Here is an 8128-nt window from a genome sequence, read left to right as displayed (position 1 = left end):
TGCAGACGGTGGATCTCACACAATGTCCCACATGTAGATGGCCCCGCGGTGCAGACGGTGGATCTCACACAATGTCCCACATGTAGATGGCCCCGCGGTGCAGACGGTGGATCTCACACAATGTCCCACATCTGGATGGCCCCGTGGTGCAGACGGTGGATCTCACAATGTCGCACATCTAGATGGCCCCGCGGTGCAGACGGTGGATCTCACACAATGTCCCACATCTAGATGGCCCCGCGGTGCAGACGGTGGATCTCACACAATGTCCCACATCTAGATGGCCCCGCGGTGCGGACGGTGGATCTCACACAATGTCCCACATCTAGATGGCCCCGCGGTGCGGACGGTGGATCTCACACAATGTCCCACATCTAGATGGCCCCGCGGTGCAGACAGTGGATCTCACACAATGTCCCACATCTAGATGGCCCCGCGGTGCAGACGGTGGATCTCACACAATGTCCCACATCTAGATGGCCCCGCGGTGCGGACGGTGGATCTCACACAATGTCCCACATCTAGATGGCCCCGCGGTGCAGACGGTGGATCTCACACAATGTCCCACATCTAGATGGCCCTGCGGTGCGGACGGTGGATCTCACACAATGTCCCACATCTGGATGGCCCCGCGGTGCAGACGGTGGATCTCACAATGTCCCACATCTAGATGGCCCCGCGGTGCAGACGGTGGATCTCACACAATGTCGCACATCTAGATGGCCCCGCGGTGCAGACGGTGGATCTCACACAATGTCCCACATCTAGATGGCCCCGCGGTGCGGACGGTGGATCTCACACAATGTCCCACATCTAGATGGCCCCGCGGTGCGGACGGTGGATCTCACACAATGTCCCACATCTAGATGGCCCCGCGGTGCAGACAGTGGATCTCACACAATGTCCCACATCTAGATGGCCCCGCGGTGCAGACGGTGGATCTCACACAATGTCCCACATCTAGATGGCCCCGCGGTGCGGACGGTGGATCTCACACAATGTCCCACATCTAGATGGCCCCGCGGTGCAGACGGTGGATCTCACACAATGTCCCACATCTAGATGGCCCTGCGGTGCGGACGGTGGATCTCACACAATGTCCCACATCTGGATGGCCCCGCGGTGCAGACGGTGGATCTCACAATGTCCCACATCTAGATGGCCCCGCGGTGCAGACGGTGGATCTCACACAATGTCGCACATCTAGATGGCCCCGCGGTGCAGACGGTGGATCTCACACAATGTCCCACATCTAGATGGCCCCGCGGTGCAGATGGTGGATCTCACACAATGTCCCACATCTAGATGGCCCCGCGGTGCAGACGGTGGATCTCACACAATGTCCCACATGTAGATGGCCCCGCGGTGCAGACGGTGGATCTCACACAATGTCCCACATGTAGATGGCCCCGCGGTGCGGACGGTGGATCTCACACAATGTCCCACATGTAGATGGACCCGCGGTGCAGACGGTGGATCTCACACAATGTCCCACATCTAGATGGCCCCGCGGTGCAGATGGTGGATCTCACAATGTCGCACGTTGCTGCAGACTTTCAGCGCTACTTTCCCTCTCTGTGATGCGGAGGGAAAATCTGCGCCAAATCCACAGCAAGGTGCGCCCCCATGAGCCCGTCCAGAGCCCTTCAGCTACAGCCCCCCGGTAAAGACACTTTACGGTCTGGAGACGTCCGGCAATACGTGTGCCGTGTACGATAACACGCATGTAACACGGACACCAGTCACAGTGAAGCGCGCCCGATCCGTGCGATCTCACCGCGGCCTCCAAAGATGGGGAGTTTACGAAGATGTGAACACAAGCAAACACAACCAAAGTTATCGCAGCGGCGGCGGCTCACCTACTGGCCGGAGGCGGCAATGCGGCTTATATTCTTGCCAGCCAGAGGGGCGCCCCGCGCTTTATAGCTTGTGAGCCGCACGTAAGGAGGCCGGTACGATGGCCAACAAATAACATGAGAGAGGAAAGCTACAATAATGGAGGATCTGCTGGCTGATAACAGAGAGAACCAGAGATCACGGAACACAACAGCACAACCACCAACCCGGACCTGCGGTGATGTCATCATCATGTGACCATGAGGGGGTGCATATTAGTAGTTTACGCTTCAGTTATTCCTGCTGCCGATTCCAGCCAATGAGGTGGCTGGAATCGGCACCATGTGACTTCCCATTGTGCACGAGCAGTACAGTTCAGCTGCCGTGCACGATGAGAGCTGTGCCCGCGCCTCACGTGACCGGTGACGTCACCGATACTTGAATTTGCCCGCGAATTCCGAGCGCTGGCATCTACAGAGGAAGCTGATGGTTGGAGCCTTTTATACTACTTTCAACGTGGGAGAGGAAGATTAATGCGCTGTGTGGTGAGTACCTACCTGAGATTGATGCGCTGTGTGCTGGGTACCTACCTGAGATTGATGCGCTGTGTGCTGAGTACCTACCTGAGATTGATGCGGTGTGTGCTGAGTACCTACCTGAGATTGATGCGCTGTGTGCTGAGTGCCTACCTGAGATTGATGCGCTTTGTGCTGAGTACCTACCTGAGATTGATGCGCTGTGTGGTGAGTACCTACCTGAGATTGATGCGCTGTGTGCTGAGTACCTACCTGAGATTGATGCGCTGTGTGCTGAGTACCTACCTGAGATTGATGCGCTGTGTGCTGAGTACCTACCTGAGATTGATGCGGTGTGTGCTGAGTACCTACCTGAGATTGATGCGCTGTGTGCTGAGTACCTACCTGAGATTGATGCGCTGTGTGCTGAGTACCTACCTGAGATTGATGCGCTGTGTGCTGAGTACCTACCTGAGATTGATGCGCTGTGTGCTGAGTACCTACCTGAGATTGATGCGCTGTGTGCTGAGTACCTACCTGAGATTGATGCGCTGTGTGCTGAGTACCTACCTGAGATTGATGCGCTGTGCGCTACGTGTGGTGAGTACCTACCTGAGATTAATGCGCTGTGTGGTGAGTACCTACCTGAGATTGATGCGCTGTGTGGTGAGTACCTACCTGAGATTGATGCGCTGTGTGCTGAGTACCTACCTGAGATTGATGCGCTGTGTGCTGAGTACCTACCTGAGATTGATGCGCTGTGTGGTGAGTACCTACCTGAGATTGATGCGCTGTGTGGTGAGTACCTACCTGAGATTGATGCGCTGTGTGGTGAGTACCTACCTGAGATTGATGCGCTGTGTGGTGAGTACCTACCTGAGATTGATGCGCTGTGTGCTGAGTACCTACCTGAGATTGATGCGCTGTGCGCTACGTGTGGTGAGTACCTACCTGAGATTGATGCGCTGTGTGCTGAGTACCTACCTGAGATTGATGCGCTGTGTGCTGAGTACCTACCTGAGATTGATGCGCTGTGTGCTGAGTACCTACCTGAGATTGATGCGCTGTGTGCTGAGTACCTACCTGAGATTGATGCGCTGTGTGCTGAGTACCTACCTGAGATTGATGCGCTGTGTGCTGAGTGCCTACCTGAGATTGATGCGCTGTGTGCTGAGTGCCTACCTGAGATTGATGCGCTGTGTGCTGAGTGCCTACCTGAGATTGATGCGCTGTGTGCTGAGTGCCTACCTGAGATTGATGCGCTGTGTGCTGAGTGCCTACCTGAGATTGATGCGCTGTGTGCTGAGTGCCTACCTGAGATTGATGCGCTGTGTGCTGAGTGCCTACCTGAGATTGATGCGCTGTGTGCTGAGTGCCTACCTGAGATTGATGCGCTGTGTGCTGAGTGCCTACCTGAGATTGATGCGCTGTGTGCTGAGTGCCTACCTGAGATTGATGCGCTGTGTGCTGAGTGCCTACCTGAGATTGATGCGCTGTGTGCTGAGTGCCTACCTGAGATTGATGCGCTGTGTGCTGAGTGCCTACCTGAGATTGATGCGCTGTGTGCTGAGTGCCTACCTGAGATTGATGCGCTGTGTGCTGAGTGCCTACCTGAGATTGATGCGCTGTGTGCTGAGTGCCTACCTGAGATTGATGCGCTGTGTGCTGAGTGCCTACCTGAGATTGATGCGCTGTGTGCTGAGTGCCTACCTGAGATTGATGCGCTGTGTGCTGAGTGCCTACCTGAGATTGATGCGCTGTGTGCTGTGTGCCTACCTGAGATTGATGCGCTGTGTGGTACGTGTGCTGAGTACCTACCTGGGATTGATGCGCTGTGTGGTACGTGTGGTGAGTACCTACCTGGGATTGATGCGCTGTGTGGTGAGTACCTACCTGAGATTTGCGCGACGCCACCTGACGAAACCTGTCTTTTTTGGCAGATTTGTGCACTACGTGTGGAGACGCGGCCACCCGAGATTTGTGAGCTTTTTTGCAAACTTGCGTGTGGAGAGGATCCTGACGTTTGGACGCGTTTTGAGAAGAATTTCGCTTCGCTTGCACACAAGCTGACATAACTCGTCGAGGTAAGATGCTGCATCTGCTAAAATTTTCATTGCGTGCATCTGCTCATACGTGCTTATTTTGCGCATATTTGCAGGTTTTCGCTTGCATCTGTATGTACGCACGCGTGTGTGTGTGTGTGTGTGTGTGTGTGTGTGTGTGTGTGTGTGTGTGTGTGTATATATAATATATAAAAATAAGATTCTTGATTCTTCTGACCAGGTTGGGGGAGTAGTGGTCAATGTAAGTGGGTGGAGCGGATCTAGGGATCAGTCATACTGGTGTGATGTGACTGTTAACCTGCTGATTTTTCATCATTTCCTGCAGATCTGACGTCCTTGAGAATGGGAAGGCTGTCCGACAGTGAAGAGACCCTCGACGTTCAGCAATCTTGAACCCCTTCGTTTTATGGACTGCTTTTTGCCGGTGACTCACCTTTTTTTTTTGGGGGGGGGGGGTATTTTTGGATAGACTAAGCTTTTATTTATTTTCTTGCAAACTTTTTTCTTTCTTCTTTACAGGTTATCTAAGGTATTTCTAGATTACCACACTGCGTTTGCTCACAATCATGGTTGAAGCAGCAGAGAGACTGACGGTCCTAGATGTTGGCTCAGTAGGACGCTTTCAAGATGGGCATGTTTGCAAATCGAAGTGATTCTTACATTGTTTTTTCTGTGCCTTGTTGTACTTCGTTTAAGCGGTAAAAATGGGCAGTTAGAAGTTGTGTATATTAATTAAAATTAATATTGACAGTTTTGAAGACATTGTAATTTTTTAACATTTACAACTGTTATATCTCATATGTGCAGCATACTCTACAAATCCTTGCCAACATATATTTCCATCTGTTCACTTTATTCTAGACGCACATTTGCAAAAACATCCTTTGTTTGGAACCATTTTGGAGACATTCAAGTTGAACCTCATTTTTCCTCATTTTGCTAAATCCTTTTTCCTCCACCGAGCCAAGATTGCAAAGGCTCGTGGGTGTCAGAATACATACCCCCTAAAATGACCCTATTTTACAAAGTACACCCCTTTGTGTTCACTGAGTGGTGTCAGGAGTATTTAGATCCCACATTTTCAGGAATTAATGGAATTATGATAAAAAAAAAATTATAATATGGCTTTATTTCGGCTAATGTGCTATTCTAAGTTTTTTTTCCACCAAAAATCATCATTTTCATGTGCACTGACACCCCAAAATGGATACCCCTGTTTGTATTGTTTTCAGAAATGTACCCATTGTGGCCCTAATGATATGTTAGTATGTACAAATGGGACCCAAAATGTAATCCATGCAACTAACCCTGTGCTAAAGGGGGGGGGGGGGGGGTCGACAGTGGCCCAACCTAAGCGTAGACATCGCCCAAATAAGAGGGCGGCCCAGCGGTCTTCGGAACTGGGCCATAGCTGATCCTAGGAGCCACAGAACAGGACACACGCATGGCATATAACAGAGACAGAACAGAATACACAGAGATAGAAAACACTGCATACAGAAGCCACAAATGCAACCACTACTAACAGATAGGCTGATTATAAAGAACAGGTATTACTTGACATTGTAGACAAAACGTGAAGCTAGCGGGCGAACTTCTAAGCTCCTGGTTATACCGCTAATCCCTACACTAACCATGAGTCCAGGAGACCCGGACAATACTGCCCACTTGGCCTGTAGCAGCAGCCACAATGCATACTCGAGTATAGCCGATCCCAGTGTTAGCCAAGGTACCTAATATTACCCCTTGCCTTATACTCAAGTCAATAATTGACCCCAGGTTTTTGGGGTAAAAGTTGGTACCTTGGCTTATACTCAGGTCGGCTTAGACTGAAGTATATCTGATTACATACAAAAACCTAATGAAATAAGAGCAATCGTTGCATGCAAAGCATTAACCCTTTCCAATCCATTTATTTTTTCTCACCCATTCTCCCCAGCTCCAAATAAATTGGTTCTGGGGAGAATGGGTGAGAAAAAATACATTTTCCCTGCACCCTCCTGATCTGACAGAGTTCAGGAGGGTGCAGGGAGGGACCTGCTTACCTGTTCGGCGTCTTCCGTACTCCTTCTGCCTCCCGGCTCGGCGATCATGTGACTGCTGGGGTCAGGTAACACCGGCGGTCACATGATCGCCGGCCAGAATCTATGCATTACATAGCGCTAAGTAATGTGTAAAGGAGAAGGCAGAAAGGATTAAAATCCCTTTCTGCCTTCTCCTCGGGAGTCCTCGATGAGGACCAGTGCAGGAGTGCATCTGCACCCGATGTGCCTGACGATCGGGTGCAGATCCACTCCTGCACTGCAGTGTCGGGCCTGCCCCGACATTGGAGCTGTGGAGGGAAATTATGATGTCGGGGCAGGGCCGACATTGGACTGGAAAGGGTTAACAGCGGGAATCTGTTGTCTCACCCATCCCCTCTGGCTGTGGGAGGCCAACTGTCATTAGCAACAGTCTTCAGCAGTAGATGGTGTGGGCTCAGATCTGTAGGATGCAACTGCAAGTCCATTCCAGAAAGCTGCTTCCTAACATACATACATTCACGTGCTGCGGTGGCAAGGGGTTAAAAGTGTTCCCTGGGACTCCAGTACTGATGATCTATGCGCAGTGAAGTGTTGATCTGCCTCCCAGAATCCCTGCCAATCAGCTGATGACGAATGCGCACCGCTGCCACTTCAGTCTATGCCAGACGCAGCACCGTACATTTCCGGCTGTACACGCCTGCATAGGATTGCATTTCAATACGCAATCCTATGCAGAAGGCCGTGGTTTGTCTACGCGAAATCACGCGCAGGAAACAAACCGCGCCATGCTCTAATTCTGTGCGGGGTTCGCAAAGCCCCGGACATAAACGCCACTCGCTGGCTGCCGGCTCTGCGCATGCGCCGTCTGCTGGCACATGAGTCAGAGCTGCGGGAGCGGGCGAGTTCCGCACTGCTCGCTGCAGGCGCTCAGGTCGGGTCCCGTTGCGAGCAGCTGGATGCGACACGGCCGTCTGCAGGCGGCCTTAGGCCTCATGTCCACTGGAAAAATACAATCCGCGTAGAATCAGCTTTCTATTGTATCATTTTTGCATGCAGATATCTGCACACATTGCTATCAATGTGATAGCAATGTGGCCGATCCGCGGTAAAATGGAGCATGCCGGGTTTTTTTCTCCCACGCATGAAAAACGCAATTCTATTAAAATTCCATCCGCGGGTGCAAAAATCAGTTTAATGGACGGGATGGCCAATGATTCCCTAGGGGCAAATCCGCTGCGGAAACAGCTATTCCATTTTGCTATTGGCCATGAGGCCCTAGGGCTCCTTCCCACAGACGGATCTATTCAGCCTAATAGCTCAATGCTTACGGTGCGGAATTTCACAGCGGAATTCCGCACTGTAAAATCACCCGTCCTCACCCGCACGGCATGCTCTATTTGCCGCGGGTGTACGCGCGGACGGCTTCCATTGCAGTCTGTGGAAGCCGTCCATTCACGCTATTTTCCGCTGTAGCACAGCGGAAAATAGCGTGAAACCGCCTCTACGCCTACCGCGTCACATGCCGCTGCGGTGCGTCACGCGCTCTATTGCCCATGCGCACTGAGGCATCATGCGGGACTCCGGAACCGGAGGTAAGTATTGGGGTCTCTTGGGGCCGCCGTGATGGGCTCCGCCCCGGAATTCCATGGCAGAGCCCGTCACAGCCGTGTGCAGCCGGCTTTACAGCGTG

At 52.0% G+C, this 8128-nt stretch overlaps 1 long non-coding RNA gene across 1 annotated transcript; it reads left to right on the top strand.

Annotated features, from left to right (window-relative positions):
* Positions 1-4296: 4296 nt before the first annotated feature.
* On the top strand, positions 4297-5172 carry LOC136627303 (uncharacterized). The gene is made up of 3 exons (XR_010792769.1): positions 4297-4435; positions 4740-4838; positions 4934-5172. It is a non-coding gene; the product is annotated as an uncharacterized lncRNA (long non-coding RNA).
* The last annotated feature ends 2956 nt before the right edge of the window (positions 5173-8128 follow it).

Source organism: Eleutherodactylus coqui, chromosome 5 (assembly GCF_035609145.1).
Source record: "Eleutherodactylus coqui strain aEleCoq1 chromosome 5, aEleCoq1.hap1, whole genome shotgun sequence".
Taxonomy (NCBI): domain Eukaryota; kingdom Metazoa; phylum Chordata; class Amphibia; order Anura; family Eleutherodactylidae; genus Eleutherodactylus; species Eleutherodactylus coqui.
The sequence above is the reverse complement of the archived record's forward strand: the minus strand, read 5'-3'. Positions and strand labels throughout refer to the sequence as shown.